Raw genomic sequence first — 19,267 nt, 5'->3', positions numbered from 1 at the left:
TTCGAATCCCAAGTCTTACTATAGTTCGACATTTATCACATCTCCCCTCACCCTCCCCCACATACAGGAGTAAACTGATCAATATCCCCACCAATACAGTCCAAGTAGAGTTCATTATTGCTGTCTTTTCAGTTTTACCACCAACGGTTTGTCCCCTTGCTCGCATGTCCAAGTGCTTTCTTCTTCAGACGGAACAGGCCCCTTTATCCTTGATGCATGGACCCACCCTTTTTCTTTCGTCCGAACAGCTGCTTCAGTTGTTAACAGAACCAGGAACGGTCCTTCCCACCGCGGCTGGAGCTTTTCGGCCTTCCAGGTCTTAACAAGTACCCAATCTCCGGGCTCCACCTTATGCAGGAGGAAGTCGAGCGGTGGAGTCCGAGCCAGGAGACCTTTCCTCCGGAGTTCTGCAAAAGAACGGGATAAGGCCAGTAAATAGTTTCTGATAAATACATCTCCCCCTTGTAAAGTGGGACATCCGTCAACCTTACTCCAATATGGTAATCCGAACAGCATTTCATAGGGGGAAACCCCGACATCCCGGCGAGGTGCCGTACGGATCCTCAATAGGGCAATGGGCAGGCACTTCGGCCAAGGTAACTTAGTTTCTAACACCAGCTTAGTCAATTGGGTCTTGAGTGTGCCATTCATTCTCTCAACCCGACCCGAACTCTGAGGATGCCAGGGTGTGTGGAATTTCCATTGGATACCCAGGGCAGTACAGATCAAATGGTGTAGTTTAGAAATAAAATGTGTCCCGCAGTCTGAGTCGATAGATTCCATTATGCCATATCTCGGGATTATGTTCTCTAACAACAGTCGGGCCACGGTTGGTGCATCGTCTTTGGTAGTTGGGAAAGCCTCTATCCAGTGAGTGAAATGGTCTACTATTACTAGCAGATATTTCCATCGCTGCACTGGGGGTAATTCTGTAAAGTCGACTTGGATCCTCTGAAATGGCCTAATTGCGAGGGGCTGACCACCGGCTGGCATAGAACGCATGGCTTTCTGGTTAATACGCCGGCAAGTGGGGCATCCGACTACCTCTTGTTGGGCTAATGTGTGTATCCCCCTGCATACATAGTCTCTCAGGATCGTATCACACATGGCTTGCACCCCCCAGTGGGTCTGATGGTGTAATCGGTGCAGAATACCCCGGGTGATCTGTTTGTTCAGTACTTGTCTCCCATCAGGAACTGTCCACTTCCCGTTAGTATCTAGCCGGGCACCCAATTGATCCATTTTATCAATCTCCCCCTGGTTGAAGACGGGTTGTTTAGCGAGCCCTTCCCTCAACGGTATTAACGTTAACAATTGGACGGATTTTTCGACCGCTGCCCGCTTGGCTTCCTCATCTGCTAGCCGGTTTCCCACCGCTTCCGGTGTCGACCCCTTCTGGTGACCGGGTACATGGACTACTGCAAGTTCCGTAGGTAATGCCAGGGCTTCCAATGTTAGGCTGATCATTTGTTCGTGAGCTAATTCTTTTCCCCGGGAAGTTATCAATCCTCGCTCTTTCCAGATTTTCCCAAAAGTATGAACGATCCCGTATGCATACTTTGAGTCAGTATATATGGTTCCCACCTTCCCTTCCAACAACTTCAGGGCCCTCTGGAGGGCGTACAACTCACAGGATTGGGCTGACCACTTCCCAGGCAGTCGTCCGGACTCGATCGTCTGCTTTGCTGCACCATCTATACCGTACCCCACTGATGCACCGGGAGGACCCGTCGATGTACAGTTCCTGTCCTTCACCCAGCGGGGCTTCTTGCAGGTCCTCTCGGCTCTTGGTCTGCAAGTCTACAAATTCCACACAATCATGCTCCTGTTCTCCATCTACAGGACGTCCGTATAGAAACTGGGCTGGGTTGCAACTGAGATCTTTTGCAAAATTGAGATTGTCCCCGGTCATCAAAATCGTCTCATACTTCAGGATGCGAGAGTCTGTTAACCAGCGGTGAGCCTTCTGAGCCAGTATGGCACTAACCGAATGTGGGGAATATACTGTGATCCTTCCTCCAAAGGTAAGTTTTCGGGCCTCTTCCACTAACATTGCCGTAGCTGCCACTGCCTGTATACAGGTCGGCCATCCACATGACACAGGGTCTAACATTTTTGACAAAAATGCAACCGGCTGACGTTTCCCTGCCCGCAGCTGGGTAAGCACGCCCTGGGCAATTCCGCCGGCGGTATTGACATATAACTGGAACGGTTCCTTCAGGGTGGGTAAAGCCAATACCGGAGCTCGGATCAGTTTACTTTTAATAATATTAAATCGCTGCTCCTCCTCATCTGACCAGTCCACCTTTTGTACTTCTTGTCCCAGTTTGTCGTACAAGAATTTTACTAAAGTGGTGTAACTTTCAATCCATATCCGGCAATATCCTACTCGCCCCAGGAATTGTCTGATTTCCTTCTTCGTCCTGGGTATTGGCATACCCGTAATCCCTGATATTCGTTCTGGCGTGATACGGCGATGTCCCTTACTGACTTGATGGCCCAAATATCTTACTTCTTGCTCCACAAACTGGAGTTTTGTCCTGGAGACGCGTAGGCCCTGTTTCCCCAGGAAGTTCAGCAGGGCAACGGTGTCTGCCCGTACCTCCTCTTCTCTTGGTCCTGAGAGTAAGAGATCATCGACATATTGGAGCAATTGATTTTCCGCGTTACACCGAAATCCTCCTAAGATCTGCTCCAGTATTTGTCCAAACAAGTTGGGTGACTCCGTGAATCCCTGCGGCAAGACCGTCCACCTTAACTGTCGCTTTCGTCCTGTGAAGGGATTCTCCCATTCAAAGGCAAAAAGGTTCCGACTTTCTTCGTCAAGGGGGCAACTCCAGAAGGCATCCTTCAGATCTATTACGCTGAACCATTCGTGTTCGGGGGAAATTTTACTCATTAACGTGTAGGGATTGGGTACCACCGGGTACCTAGCCTGGACTACTTCATTCAACCCCCGCAAGTCTTGCACCAGCCTATATGTCCCATCCGGCTTCCTCACAGGGAGTATTGGAGTATTGAAAGGGGACATACATTCCTCCAGTAGTCCATCTGTGATTAATCTTTCTATCACAGGTTGTAACCCCTCGCGTCCTTCCATAGCAATCGGGTACTGTTTCCTTCTCACGGGGCCTCTTCCTGGTAACATGGTGATTTGGAGAGGTTTGATGTTTAAACCCCCTCTGTTCCCTTCTCGGTACCATACTTCCGGGTCTATTTGTTGATCATCTTCTTCGGTGAGGGCGAACAACCTTACCACTATTTCCCCGTTACTTGGTACCGTTCCGATCCCTAGTTTGACCTGCAAGTCTCTTCCTAACAAATTAAACCCCGCCGATGGCAGTAGAAGGAGGTCTCGTTTAGTAGTTCTGTTTTCATATCCAATTTCCACGTCCTCCACCACTGGGACTTGTAATTTCTGTCCTCCAATTCCAGATACCCCCATAACTTTTCCTCCTGCTCGGGTGCCGGGAGGTATTTGGATTATACTTGATCTTTCGGCTCCCGAGTCCACCATAAATGTGATCTCCGATCCTTGGGGTCCTACTTTCAAGTTTACCAGGGGTTCCTGTCTATAGTCCTTTTGCCCCAAGGGTAGGAACCCCCGACCTCCCTAATCTTCCTCCATCAGTGCGTACAACCGCACCTCCCGCTTGTAGCGGGGGCACTCCCGTTTAAAATGTCCCTCTTCATTACAGTAGTAACATCTGAGTATCCTCTTCGTTTCCCTGTCGCGGTCTCGCGTTCCTCCACTCTTCCTTTGTTCCGGCCATGGTTCTCTTTTCCTCTGCTCTTGCCACGACTCTCCCTTCTCCTGTTTCTGCCACGGCTCCCCCTTTTCCCTTCTTCCAGCTGTCATTTGTTGCACCGCTTGCATCATTATCTTTGTCGCCTTCTTTTGCTTCTCATCGTCCCTTCTCACAAACACCTTTTGCGCCTCCCGTAGTAGTTCACTTAGAGATTTACTATCCCAATCATCCATTTTCTCTAACTTCTTGCGTATGTCCGGCCAGGCTTTTGATACAAACTCTACCCGTATGAGTTGTTGCCCCACGTCCGTCTCAGGGTCCACCCCAGCGAACTGCTGCAAGTTCTTCCTAATCCTGTCTAGGAAGTCCGTAGGGGTTTCCTCCGGGTTTTGATGATTACCAAAGGCCTTGGTAAAATTGTGCCCCTTCGGGGCTGCCTGTCTTATTCCTTTTATCCAATATTCCCGCATGTCTCTCATGTTGCGCCGACCTTCCTCCGTGTTCTTATCCCACTCGGGGTCGGTGAGGGGAAACTTCTGCTCCCCTCCTTCTCCCCCCTCTTTCTCCCAGACCAAGAGCGCAGCTTGTCGTATCATCTGACGTTCCTGGCTAGAGAACAATGTTTTCATGATGGAACACATCTCTTCCCACGTGTAAGTATTCGGGCCCAGGAACTGATCTAATTGTTCAGCCAGGCCCATGGGGTCCTCTAGTAGACCCTTCATCTCCCTCCTGAAATTCCGTACTTCAGTACTCGTCAAGGGAACGTTCACATATCCCGTCCTTCCTTCCTCGCCCCCCATGGGCACTTCCCGGAGTGGATTCATTATTGCAATTGAGGTAGGGTTTTGTCCGTGACCCCTTCCAGCTCGAGATCTGGTCTGTACCCCTGAGGTAGTCTGTGATTCCTCCCCATTTTCTTCCCCTTCCTCTGACTCGTCGTCACCCGGAGGAACATTTTGTGGGGCAGACGGGGTCACGTAGGGCGGCGGTAAGTGATCTAAAGGTTCCCATTCTTTCTGCCTTCTCGAGTCTTTACTAGTTGCCTGCATTTGGCAAGATATCGTAACCGGTAGCCAACAAAAGGCATAATCACTTTCTTCCAGATTACCATCAGGTTTTGAATTGACATATAAAATGAGAGCTTGCCGGACCCAGTCTTCGTCAGTACCGAATCTAGGCCACCACACGGAGTCGCCCTGAATAGGTTTCTGGGACCACTTCTCACAGTATTTTACCATCTTCCTTTTAGATTTTCCTTTTCTCCCACCCTGATTCCAATCATTTAACATTCTTCCTAACGGACTATCGTCAGGTACCCCGGGGTATTTGTCATTGTCTCTGTTCAAGCCTACCTTTCCCTTACTCGCCTTGGATCCCTTATTTCCCATTGCCGAGGACTTCGTAATTTTCCCGTGATAATCTATCACAATTTAGCCAATTCCTGGACCTTCAGTCCCGTGATCGCCCAGGTTCCTTTGCAGGCACCCCCGGTCTTTGGATTCCTGTGTCCTACGTCTCTGTGACACAGATCACAGGCACCCCGTAGGTACACGTTCCTCCTCAAACACGGTCTCTGCAAAATCCCTCACAGGCAAGCCCCGGTCTCTAGATACCTGAGTCCCACGTCTCTGTAGAAAAATCCACAGGCACCCCGTAGGTCCCCAGGCCTCCGGAAACACGGTCCCCGCAAGTTTTTTCTTACCTGGGTTCGGTGCACCGAAATTACTCGATCGTTAACCGTCCCCACTGCATCGGCTACACCCCTCCTTTGTTTTCCTGAGCCTCCCGGGTATCACTCGCTCAAGCCGCGCGGGGCGACAAGCAAGGAATCAGGGACTGCCGAAATCGGCAGGGTGCACCTTCTCCGATGTCCTTCCTCAGCTCCCCTTGCGGCCGGAGTGTTGACCGGACGAGCCCCCAAGTTGTTAGAAACGAAAATTGCTTCTTAATAATCGCTCTAGACAAATTCAGGAAAACAAAGCTTTATTAGCAAGTCTGCAGAGATGGGCAGCCTTCTGAGTAAAAGGCGCGCTGAGGCTTACAAAGTTTCTCATTATATACAGCACAAGTCCCTCCCCTCCTTGGTTCTAACGAGCCATGAGGTTCACATTCTTAAAAACATCATTATTCTCCAACTTGCATCCTTATCACAAAGTCTGCAACAAATGTCTCCAGACCCTCCCCTTCCTGGCTCTTGACGAGCCATGAGGTTCACATTCTTAAAAACATCATTATTCTCCCACTTGCATCCTTATCACAAAGTCTGCAACAAATGTCTTCAGACGCTCCCCTTCATGCCTCCAGACCCTAGAGGTGTTATTTTTCTCTCCCTGTAGTCTTATCAGTCAAAGACTTATTCTTCTCTGTCTGTGCTAACGGTCTTATCAATCTGTAGCAGATGTCTCTGTATCAATCTGTAGCAGATGTCTCTCGAGTCGTTTCCCTGTCCTGCAGTCTTTATCAGTCAAGGACTCATCCTTCCCTGCCTGTGTTTATGGTTTCATCAATCAAGGACCTGCTTGTTTTACTCTGCTCAATTTTAAACTATTCTACTTTTGTGTATATAAAATGTTTTAAGAAAGCAAAAGTCTAATGTTTTTAGAAAAGAATCAAAAGTTTTATCTTTTATTATAGATCAGTCTGTGGTCTAGGCACATCTTAAAGTAGCAAACCGAAATTACCACTCACACTTCCCCTCAGTAAACTCTCCCATCACATTACCCAACATATCAGTTAAGCAGGACGCACTGCGCATGCTCTAGCTAACAAAGTGACCCGCGGGTGATTGATGTCAGCACCGGACCAATGAAAGGACGGTGGGCGGAGCTAGAGAACCGAGCGGGATGTTGGTCCTCCAACCAATCAAAGTAAATGAAGGGCGGAGCTAAACTAAACCATGTGATCACCCTCGCGCGCGGCGCAGAGTCGCCGTAATGAATGCTCGGGAAGTTATGGAGAGAAAGGATACGGTAACGAAAGAAATAAACAGGGAAACGGGAGGAAAACTGTGTTGCTATGAGCGGAGAGGTTTTACAAACAAATTGTGCACGTCGGAAAACACAAATTTGAACGTCCCACTTCCGTGTTTGCAGTAAATGGGGAACTGCCTCAGCGCAGCTGCAGGCCTGAGTGGGCGCCGCCATCTTTATTCGGGACAACGATTCACTGGACACGTGCACCGCCGCCATCTTTGTAGGGGGCAAGGTGCATCCAGGCGCATGTGCAGCCTTTCTCCAGTCTAGAGTCACTGGGATCATAGCAGCCAATACTGCTGTGATTCACCTCTGGGCTCCCTCATGACCACTTTGTCAATATCAAGCTTCCTCAGTCTCGAAAGTAATTTATAGACAAAGGGTTTTTCACTGCGGCCCAGCCCCTGACCATGTACTGCTCTATTATCAGATTACTTTTTTCTTGAATATTTTTGACAGTCAAGAATTCTTTTTTCCAACAAGCAAGTGTATTTTCCTTCCATTTCTGACGATCAAATTCTGCACCATTTTCATTCCCTGTAATCCATTTTGCACTCCCTGAAACATTAACTGTGTTTCTACTTCCACAGATACCAGTGATTAATGCCAAAGCCCTGTTGCCTGTGGAGAGGTGATGTTTGACTTTCTTGTACAGCTGCAGTTTGTGTGGTGAAGGTGCTCCTACAATGTGGTTGGATAAGAGACATTACAGAGTATTCATTCAGCAACAGTGATGATGATTTGAAAATAATGTCCAAATCAACAACTGTTTGTATTTCTATTATCATGCCTATAATTTCACAAAAATACTATTGAGAACTTTAAACATAAGGCCAGAGATGGAGATATTAGGTCAGGTGACCAAAAGCATTGCCAAAAAGCAGGTTTTGAGGGATGTCTTAAAGGTGGAAAGCAGACCTGTGAGGTTTTGGCTGCGAATTTCAGACCAAGCTGCTTCAGCAACTTTAGAAACAGCCACACAGGTGAAGTAATGAATTAAAAAATGGTTGGGAGTCTCGAAGAAAATGGGTTGTCGAGGTCTCAAAGTGTGTGTGGTGCAGGGAGCTAGGGATTATTACAGCCAGGAATTAAATCAAGTGTGAGAATTTTAACTTGAGGGATAACTTGAGGTGCTGGCAGGTAAGACTAGATTGGGTTGGGGTATCTGGTCGGCATAGACAGGTTGGACCGAAGGGTCTGTTTCCTTGCTGTACATCTCTATGGCTGTATGCTGTTGATTCTAATTAGGAGCCTTTTGATGAATCAACAAGCAGAGATTTAGACTTTCTTGAGATTACAGGGAGGTTGAATATTGGAAGCTGACCCTGAGTGTGTTTGGAAAATGAAGTCTGGAGATAACACACAATGGATGAGAGTTTCAGTATATGAGCTGAGATGAGGGTGGAATCAGCTAGAATTCGTGATCTTGGAGTGGGACTGAGTTGTCACACTCACCTCACCTCTGGGATTCAGTTAGTTGTCAGATTGTGAATCAGGGCGGTAACACAATCGGGAGCTAAGTGGCCCTGGTCGAGCCTAAAATGAGTGTCACTCAGCTGGCTGTTGCTGAGCAGCTGCTGGTTGATAGCCCTGTTGATGACATCTTCCATCACTTTACTGCTAATCGAGTGTGGACTGACAGAGGGAAATTGGCTGGGTTGGATTGCCCTGTGTTTTTGTGTTGAACATCCCTGGGCAATGTTCCACATTGTCGGTAGATGCCAGTGCTGGAGCGGTACTTGGTTTGGTGGGTGGCAAGTTCTGGGGCACAAGATATCAGTATTATTGCCAGAATATTTGCAGGGCATGTAGCCGTTGCACTACTTAACCATTTCTTGATGTTATTCAAACTGAATCTAACTGGCTTAAGACTCACATCTGTGATGTTGGAAACCACTGGAGAAGGCTGAGATGGATCATCCCACTTTGCACTTCTGGATGCAGATTGCTGCAAATGCTATCTTATCTGGTGCATGGTGTGTGAGGCTCCTCCATCAGTAAGGGTGGGGATATCTGTGATGCTTCCTCCAGTGAGTTGTTTAATTGTCCATCACCGTTCACAACTGGGTGTGGCAGAACTGCAGAGCTCCGATCTGTTCCACTGGATGTAGGATCACTTAACTCTGTTGCTTGCTGCTGATGCTGTTTGATATGCAGGTAGTTCTGTTTGGTAGCTTCACCAGGTTGGCACTTCATTTTTAGGTAAGCCTGGTGCTGCTCATGGCATGCCCTCCTTTCCTGCCCATTGTGATGGGTGCGAGCGGGATTTACAAACCCATGAGATTACAGATTGTGCTGGAGTACAGTTCTGCTGCTGTTGATGTCCCACAGTGCCTCAGAGATACCCAGTTTGAGATCCTACATCTCTTCGAAGTCTATCCCATTTAGAACGATGATAGTGCCACTCAACACAATGGAGGTTTTTCTCAACTTTAAGGCAAGACTTGTGTCTCCAACAGGAATGTGAGATGGTCGCTCGTACTGATACTGTCATGGCCAAATATATCTGCCGCTGGTCAATTCATAACAATGAGATCAAGTATGTTTTACACTCTTGTTGCTTCCCTCACCACCCGCTGCAGATTCAGTTGAGCAGCTATATCCTTTGGGACCTGGCCAGCTCAGTCAGTAATTCTGTTGCATACCAAGTCTCGATAGTGGACATTGAAATCCTGTACCCAGGGTACGTTTGACACCATTTTACTTCCTCAGTGCTTCCTCCTAGTGCTGTTCAAAATGAAGGAGAGCTGATCCATCAGCCAAGGGAGGACGGTACGTGGTAATCAGAAGGAGCCATGAGACCTACTGGTCTCCGGAGCCAATGCTGTGCACTCCCAGGGCAAATCCTCCCTGTCTGTACACCACTGTGCCACCACCTCTGCCTGGTCTGTCCTGCCGGTGGGACAGGACATATCCAGAGATTTTAGGAGAAAGTGAAGACTGCAGATGCTGGAGATCAGAGTCGAGAGTCTGGTGCTGGAAAAACACAGCAGGTCAGGCTGATAACGGGCTTAGTCTTGAAACGTCGATTCTCCTTCTCCTTGGATGCTACCTGACTGTTGTGCTTTTCCAGCACCACACTCTCGATATCTCGGGATGGTGATGGTGGTGTCTGGTCATTGTCTGTAAGGGATGATTCCGTGAGTTTGACTATGTCATGCTGTTCCTTGACTAGTCTGTGAGACAGCTCTCCACATTTTGGCACCAAAAACCATATGTTAGTGAGGAGGACGTTGCACCATCGAGAGGGCTGATTCTGTGGTTGTATTTTCTGGTGCCTTGTTAGTTGCCAACTTGTCCATCCAGTTTCATTCCTGTGTTGAGACTTTGCTGGGCCGCTATCAGATTGGCAGGATTTTTTTCGCCATTGACAATGGTTTCATGGAGATCAGGAGATTCCTAATACGTTGTTTTTTTTCTTGAATTCAGATTCCACCGTCTGCCAAGATGGGATTCGATCCAGGACTTCAGTCGTTTGTTTTAATATTCTGGATAAAAGCTAAATACATCAGGTCTGATCACTCATTTTAAATATCACTAACCCTGGTTTTGTTTCTTTGTAAAACACTGTCCATCATCCTGTCTCCTCCATCCTCCCCTCCAACAACGAGTGAGGAGCACGTGGAGTTTCTCTGTCACTAAGACTGAGATAATCCGATCTGCTGCTTCTCTCCCTCCCACTAGCCCACTGAGTCAAACTGCCTCACGTGATGTTCCTGGTTTTTGTCCCAAACCTACATCTTTCTCCAGTGTCTTGTCAAGCCTTATCAGAGCTCACCTTGACCCTTTACCCTAATCTCGCTAAACTCACTTTCCAACTCTCTTTCCTCCACTGCTGCCTCATCACCCCCCCCTCGCCAATTCATAGATATTGTTCCTTGTTCTGTCTGTTGGTCTTTTTTGGTTATGTCCTTCTCTCCCATTCTGTGAAAAACTGATATTTGACCTCACCGTTGTTGGAAAATCCTGCTCCATCTCCATTCTCCCTTTCCTTTCTGAATTCCTTGCATTTGGTGTCCCTCAACGATCTATCCTTGGTCTCTCCTGTATCTCACGTACATAGTGCCAGGAGGTGATATCATCCAAACACACTGTGTTAGGTTTGACATGTACACTGACGATGCCCAGCTCTCCCTCCCCATCATCCCTCTCCATTACTCCACTGTTACTCAGTTATCAAACTGCTTATCACATTCCCACTACTCGATTAGCTGCAGTTTCCTCCAATGAAACATTGTCATGGTTAAACCCATTGCCTTGCCTTTACCTTTCTGCTGAGCCCCTCCCTCTCACTCTTCACGATATTGCTGTTATATCTGACCCCAAGGTGACCTTCTGATCAGACATCCACACAATCACAACACCAGGAATTCCAATCTCTTAAACGTTGCTTTTCTCCACCTAACCCCAGCTCCATTGCTACTGAAACCCCTTACCCGCATCTGTGTCGCCTTAAACTTGAATCCAAAACAGAACCCTTGATTCCGTGACTCATAATCGGGTTTCAGACTCCCCTCTCAGTGTTTACCCTCAGACACATCCTCTCAGTATTTATCCTGTCAAACCCCTAAAGACTCCCATCTGTCTCAATGAGATCACCTCTCTTTCTCCAAAATCCAGTGAGTAGAGTCCCAACCTTTTCAGCCTTTATTTAAACGATAATCCCTCCAAACCAGGGATCATCTCATTGAATCTTCCCTGAAATGCCTCCAATAAAGTGACACATTTCCTTATCTAAAGGGACCAAAACTGCTCTCATTCCTGCAGATATGGTGGTCTCACCAGCACTTTCACACGTTACTCTCAGGTAGAGACTCCAAACCCTAATACTGAAAATTTTTGAAACAAAACATTCGATTCCCCTTCCTGATTCCCTTGTTGTAACTGTGTGATAGCTTTCTGTGTTTCCTGAACAATTACCCTGGTCCCTTTGTGGTGCAGCTTTCTACAGTTTCCACCATTTAAATAGTACTTTGTTCTTTTATTATCTCCTCCAAAATGAGCAATTTCCCATTTTTTCCAAGTTACACCCCATCTGGCAACTTGTTGCCTCCTTCTCCTGTGCATCTCTCCCTTTTCATAATCCTCTTAGACCTTTACAGTTATGCCTTTTCTAGGAGATATCCCCCCTTCCCATTCTTCCAAACATTTACTGGGAGCGCTGGGCAGTGGGAAGCAGACAGAGTTGCTATCTTTTTAGGGATACGCTTTGGAGTGATTGGGAGGATCTTCCTACCCATTGGTCAGGATGGAGACAACGTGCCCATCGTTAGGCATTAGCCTTTCACACCCATGTCTTATTGATGAGGCAGAGCGGCAGCACAGAATGAAAGAAAAGAAAGTAATTCTTGTTCCCCATAACTCACTGACGCTTGGATCATTTTCTCCAATGTGTCAAAGAACTGCTTTATTCAGTCACATGAGATCTCAAGTTGGAATCTCCTAGGAACCCACAGATTTCCCCCTGAGTTGACTGCTGATGTCCTCTAGGGTAATATGTACAGTAATCCTGGGCCACGAGGAGGGGATGGTGTGAGTTTCTAACTTGAGCTGATAGTGACAGATTTCATAAACTTGTATTACAGGTGGACGTTCAAATGGTAATCTCAGTAAATATTCTGCTAAACTCTAATTGAATTACTCAGTATATCAGGATCTGGATATTTGCATTGTGTGTGTGAGTATTGTGTTCCAGATCAATCCCATTTGCTGCTTAAAGATTCTCCTTTGAATCATCACATTCTCTCAAAAGGTCTCCCCAAACCTTCAATGTGTCATGTAATCCTTTTATGATGACCTGATGAGTGTAAGGTTTATTATTCGAATGTGTAATTTTTGTATAAGGATTTCTCAGAGAGGGAGCAGAATATTCTTAAAGGGGAGAATAACCATTTTGAGGGGAGGCTGTTGTTTATTGGTATCAATGACATAGGAATAGAAGAGTTCACATTATTGGATCATTGGAATCTCTTGTGGGGTAGAATTGCCCTCCATTAGAAGGATGGATTGTACTGAAGGGAACAGTTGCTAGTGCTATTCAGGAGGCATTAAACCAGTGAAGGAATGTGGGTAAACCCAGAGAGAGAGTGAGGGAAGAGCTCAGTCTGACGCTGGTACAGTTCAGACGTCAAACAATCAAGGCAGACAAGGGCAAGGCACAGAATGAGCAGTTACACTGCATTTCTTTCAATGCAGGAGGCCCGATAGGTCGGGCAGAGGAGCTCAGGGTATGGTTTTGAACATCGCACTGGGATATTATAGCAATTACAGAGGCATGACTTAATGATTGATAGGACCAGCAGCTTAATGTTTCACTGTATAGATGCTATAGCAAAGATAGAAAGGGGGCAACAGAGCAGGGGGAGAGGTATTTTTGATTAGGGATAACATTACAGCTGGGCTTCAAGAGGGTATTCCTGGGAGTACATCGAGGCAGGTTATACAGGTGGAACTGAGAAATAAGAAAGGGATGATCTCCTTATTGGGATGGTAATGTTGACCCCCTTCCCCAATAGTCAGCAGGGAGTTGAGAAGCAAATTTACTAAGAGATCACTTATCTGTAAGAACAGTATAGTTGTGTACAAGACTTGACCTTCTTTGTTATTCATTCACAGGATGAGGGTGTCACTGGCTGGGCTCAAAGGGCAGTAAAGAGTCAACCACATTGCTGTAGGTCTGGAGTCACATGTAGGCCAGACCAGGTAGGGATGGCAGATTCCTTCCCTGAAGGATATTGGTGAATCTGATGAGGTTTTTTTTTGCAATAATCAACAATGGATTCATGGTCTTTAATAGATTCTTAATTCCAAATTTTTATTGAATTCACATTCCACTGACTGCCGTGACGGGATCCAAACCCTGGGCCCCAGAACATTATCTGGGTGTCTGGATTATCCATCTAGTGATAATCTCACTCGGCCATTTGGTAGGGTGAGTGACTGAGGTATCCGTGGGGCAGCACATCAGCACCAAACATCCCATGGTCTCTGCGGCAGATAGAAAGGGCTGGGGAGGGAGATATATCCCTAGTGGTGGGGTCTGACTGTAGGTAGCGGTCATAGCAGAGGTTAATGGAGATTAGTGGGTGGCAGGTGAGGAGTGGGGGATTATATTCTTATTGTTGTTGGAGGGTGGGGGGAAGGCAGAGGTACAGGAAGTGGAGGATATGCGTTGGAGTGCATTGTTGATCAAGTGGGAGGGAAATGCGGTCCTTGAAAGAGGAAACCTTTCTGGGATGTCCTGGAGTGGAATTGCTTCTCCTGGGAGCAGATATGGCAGAGGCGGCGGAATTGGGAGTACAGGATCACATTTTTACAGGAATATACTCGAGGGTAATCAGGAGAGCAAAAAGGGGACTTGAAATATCTCTAGGAAATAGTTTAAGGAGAATCCAAAGAGATTCTACAAATACTTTAAGGATAAAATAATACCCAGACAGAGAATAGGACCCCTTAACGATCAACAAGGCCATCTATGAACAACAGGAGGTGGGAGAAATACTATGCTATTCTATTCTAGAGAGTTTGGAGAAATAAATAGTGATAACTTGAAAAGTGTCTATATTACAGAGGAGGAACTACTGGATGTCTTAAACAGTAGCAAGGTGGATAAATCCCTGGGACCTGATCAGGTGTATCCCAGAAATTTGTGGAAAGCTAGGAAGGTGATGGCAGTGCCCCTCCCTGAGGTATTTATATCAATGTTTGTGACAGGTGAGGTGCTGGAAGATGGGTGCCATTATTTAAAAAACGTGGTAAGGAAAGGCCAGGGAACAAGAGAACAGTCAACCTAACGTCAGTGGTAGGTAAGTTGTTGGAAGGGATTCTGAGGGACAGGATTTACATGTATTTGGAAAAATGAGGAATGATTAGTGATAGTCAACGTGGCTTTGTGTGTGGGAAATTCTCTCTCTCTAACTTGATTGAGTTATTTTGAAGATGTGACAAAGATGATTGATGAAGGCAGACTGTGGACGTTGTCTATATGGACCCTGAACGATGTTCCACAAAGCAGACTGGTTAGCAAGGTTAGATAACATGAAATGTTGGGTGAACCAGCCATTTGGATACAAAACTGGCTTGAAGGTAGGAGGCAGAGGGTGGCGATGGAGGGTTGCTTTGTGGACTGGAGGCCTGTGAGCAGCATTGTCCTGCAGGAATGGATATTGTGTCCTTAAATAAATGACTTGGATGTGAAGAGATGAGATATGATCAGTGGGTTTACAGAAGACACCAAAATTGGAGGTGTAGTGGACAATGAAGAAGGTTAGTTCAGAATGCAACAGTATCTTGACCAGATGGGCCATTGGAGCGAGGAATGGCAGACTGGGTTCAATTTAGACAAATGTAAGCTGTTGGATTTTGGAAAGGCAAATCAGGGCAAGACTTGTACACTTAAAGTCCTTGGGAATGATGCTGAACATAGAGACCATGGAGTACAGGTTCATTGTTCCTTGAAAGTAGAGTCGCAGGTAGGCAGACAAGTGAAGGTGGTGTTTGGTATGCTTATATTTATTGGTCAATGCATTGAGTACAGAAGCTGGGACATCAAATTGTGGTTGGACAGGACATTGATTAAGCCATTTCAGGAATTATGTTTTAAGTTCGAAATTCCCTGTTCTGGAAAGGATGTTGTGAATCTTGAAAGAGTTCAGACAAGATTTACAAAGACTTTGCTAGGGTTGGAGGATTTGGGCTACAGGGAGAGGCTGAATAGGCCAGGGTTAATTTCCCTGGAGAGTCAAAGAGTGAGAGGTGACTTCATGGAGATTTATAAAATCATAAGGGGCATGGATAAGGTGAACAGCCAGGGTCTTTTCCCCCCAGTTAGGTGGGTTCAAAATAAGATCACATGGGCTTAAGTTGAGAGGGCAAAGATTAAAAATGGATCTAAGGAGCAAAGTTTTCAAGCTGTGTGTGGTGTATGTGTGGAATGAGCTGCCGGATGAAGTAGTGGAGGCTGATACAATTACAACATTTGAAAGGCATCCGATTGGGTACGTGAATATGATACGGACCAATAGCTGGCAAATGGGGCTCCATTTGTTGAGGATTCCGAGTTGTCATGGACCAATTGGACCAAAGGTCTGTTTCTGTGCTGTACATCTCTATGACACTAATAACTGAAAATAAGATGTGTTCCTCTTTTGTGGAGAGCTAGCAGAAGCACAGATAATTGTCCTTGGAGCTGAGAAGGTTAAGCAGTGATTTTGACCAGGTGCAAATTTGTTTCTAGGATATCTAATCTGCAGAGAGAGGGGAATTGTTAACAATGTCACAATTTTAGTAACTGTTTTCAGGTAATTGGCAAATAATGTGAATATGTGAACATTATTTTATTCAGTAAGTTCTGAGTATCTGGAACAGTCTGAATGGCAGCTGGACACAGACTCAGCAGTTATTCATAAACAGATTTGGAATTTTACTTTTTAAGGGAAGATTTGGGGGGCTATGGGCAAATGGGAAGGGTACTGGGACAGATTTGCAGCATCTCCAGAGGGAGAGGGTACATCCCAAATGGGCTGAATAGCCCCAGCCCCTGTGCTCTGTGATACTGCCCCATTGACTGTGAATGTTGAAGCTCATCCCAGGGCAGAGAGAGGGAGGAGCCCTCCACTCTCATCACAATGGGCCCCGATGATTGATGTCAGCGCAGGCCAATGGGGGGCAGAGGGCAGTACTGGAGGACCAGGTTGTACCAGTTTGTCCTCCAACCAATCGGAGTGAATGAGGGCATCCTCAAGGCTGGAACTAAAGAAAGGCACATATCACAGAGATCTGAGAAACTGGAGGACATGAGATAGGGAGCGTTCTGTGGCTGGTGAGGAATTCTATAAATAAAGAAGAGTTGTGAGGCTGGATGAAGTGACAGTGATCGGGAGAGTTGAGGATGGAGGAATTTAGAGTTAGTGAGAATTAGAGTCCTAACTTATACAGCAAGGAAACAGGCCCTGTGGTCCAACCAGTCCATGCCGACCATAATTCCAAACTGAACTAATTGTACCTGCCTCTGATTGGTCAATATCCATCCAAATATTTCCTATTTATGTACTTATCTGCAGGTCTTTTAAATATTGTAATTGTATTCACAGCTACCGCTTCCTCTGGAAGTTCATTCCACGTGTGTAATTTTTTTTTAAAAACCCTAATGTCTTTCCTCAAATCTTTCTCATTTCTTCTCAAAATGAATGCACCCGAGTTTTGAATCCCCCTCTCCCCCGGCCATTCACCTTATCTACACTCTTTCTGATTTTGTAAACCTCTAATAAGGTCATCCTTCAACCTTGTGCACGCCAGTGAAAAAAATTCCCAGCCTATCCAGCCTCTCCTTAGAACACAATCCCTCCATTCATGGCAACATGCTGGTAAATCTCTTCTGAACCTGCTCCAATTTAATATCCTTCCTATAACAGCACAACCTGAACTGGACAGAGTATTCCAGAAGAGGCCTCCCCAACGTCCTGTACATCCTCAACATAACGTCCCAACTCCTGGACTCAAAGTTCTGAAAAATAAAGGTAAGTTTGCTAAGCACCTTCTTAACCACCCTGTCTACATGTAACACAAATTTCAAAGACCTGAAGCCCTCGGTCTCTTTGTTCCCATATCACTACTCAAGGCTCTACTTTTATTGAGTATAAGTCCTGCCCTCGTTTGTTTTGTCAAGATGTTATATTTTGCATTTATTCCAATCAAAAAAATTTTTGAGTATAAAGGCAGTAGGAGTATAATTAAGAGGGAAATCAGGAGGCAAAAAAGGGACGTGAGATAGCTTTGGCAAATAGGGTTAAGGATAATCCGAAGGGCTTTTGTAAATACATGAAGAAAAAAAGGCTAACTAGGGAGAAAATAGAGACCCTCAAAGATCAGCAAGGCAGCCATTGTGTGGAGCTGCAGGCGATGGGCGAGATACGGAGACAAGTATTTTGCATTAGTGTTTACTGTGAAGAAGTACATGGGAGATATAGAATGTGGGGAAATAAATGGTGACATCTTGAAAAATGTCCATATTACAGAGGAGGAGGTGCTGGATGAGTGGCTAAGGAGCTGGTGCAGGGGAAAAGGATTCACGTTTTTTGGATCGTTGTGATCTCCTCTGGAGTAGAGTTGACCTGCATAAGAAGGATGGATTGTACCTGAATTGGAAGGGAGGGAGACTTGCCAGTGATACTCGGGAGGCATTAAACCAGTGAGGGAGTGGGTGTAAACCCAAGAAGATAGTGAGAAAAGAGGTATGTCTGAGGCTGGTACAGTTCAGAAGTCAAATAGTCAAGGCAGGCAAGGGCAAGGCACAGAATGAAGACGGACTGAGCAGTTGCACTGCATTTACTTCAATAGAAGTCACCTGACAGGGAAGGCAGATGAGCTCAGGGTATGGTTTTGAACATGGCACTGGGATATTCTAGCAATTACAGAGGCATCACTCAGGGATGGATAGGCCTGGCAGCTTAATGTTCCCAGGGTATAGATGCTATAGCAAGGATAGAAAGGGGGATAAGAGAGGAGGGGGGAGTGGCATTTTTGATTCGAAATAGCATTATGTTTTTGCTTAGGGAGGATATTTCTGGGAGTATGGTCAGTGAAGTTATTTAGGTGGAACTGGGAAATGAGAATGGGATGATCACCTTATCGGGGTTTTCTGCATGGATTTCGTCTGGGCCCTCTGGTTTCCTCCCACAGTCCAAAGATGTGCAGGTTGGGTGGATAATCCGGGCTGAATTGCGCATAATGTTCAGGGATGTACAGGTTGGGTGGCCCTGGGAAATGCAATGTTACAGGGGCAGGTTAGGAGGCTTTCAGGGTCAGTATCAATGTGATGGGCTGAATGACCTGTTTCCACACTGTTGGGATTCTCTGATAATTCTATTTTTAAAATAGTTACAGAAAATAATAGACCAGATTGAAAAGTTAAGGTTCTGAATTGGACAAAGGCCAATTTTGATGGCACAAGGCAAGAACTTTCATCTGGCCCCTCAAGCCTGCTCTACCATTCAATAAGATCAGGGCTGATCTTTTCATGGCCTCAGCTCCACATTCCTGCTCTCTCACCATAACCCTTCATTCCTTTCCTGTTCACAAATCTACATTTTGACCTAACGATAGTCAAGTTGATAATGTCAAATGCTGCACTCGGCAGGGAATTCCACAGATTCACAACCCTTTAGCTGAAGAAGCTCCTCCTGAACTCAGTCCTAAATCTGCTCCCCCTTATTTTGAGGTAATGCTCTGTAGTTTGACCCGCCCCCAGTGGAAATAGCCTCCCTGCTTCTATCTTATCTACTCCCTTCATAATTTTATTTTTTCTGATGCAACCTCCCATTCTTCTAAATTACAATGACTATAGAACCAGTTTTCTCAATCTCTCCACATACACCAACCCTCAACTCCCAACTCAAACTAGTGAACCTCCTCTGTACTCCGTCCAGTGTCAGTACATCCTTCCTGAAGTAAGGAGACCAAACCTGTACACAGTACTCCAGGTGTGGCCTCCCCAGCACCCTGTACAGCTGCAGCATAACCATCCCTCTAGCAATGAAGGACAAT

The 19,267-nt window shown here is 46.1% G+C and overlaps 1 long non-coding RNA gene across 2 annotated transcripts in view; it reads left to right on the top strand.

Annotated features, from left to right (window-relative positions):
* Positions 1-10,168: 10,168 nt before the first annotated feature.
* The window catches only part of LOC140493968 (uncharacterized), a 32,690-nt gene continuing 23,591 nt past the window's right edge, over positions 10,169-19,267 (top strand). The window contains exons 1-3 of one of the 2 annotated variants that reach the window (XR_011963812.1): positions 10,169-10,236; positions 13,340-13,426; positions 17,137-17,241. This is a non-coding gene — a long non-coding RNA (uncharacterized lncRNA). The remainder of the gene's footprint in view (positions 10,237-13,339; positions 13,427-17,136; positions 17,242-19,267) is intronic. The other variant, XR_011963813.1, reaches the window with a different exon arrangement.

The sequence above is a fragment of the Chiloscyllium punctatum genome, chromosome 23, assembly GCF_047496795.1.
Source record: "Chiloscyllium punctatum isolate Juve2018m chromosome 23, sChiPun1.3, whole genome shotgun sequence".
In the NCBI taxonomy this organism is placed as follows: domain Eukaryota; kingdom Metazoa; phylum Chordata; class Chondrichthyes; order Orectolobiformes; family Hemiscylliidae; genus Chiloscyllium; species Chiloscyllium punctatum.
Note: the sequence above shows the minus strand (reverse complement) of the source record. Positions and strands in the feature narration are given on the sequence as shown.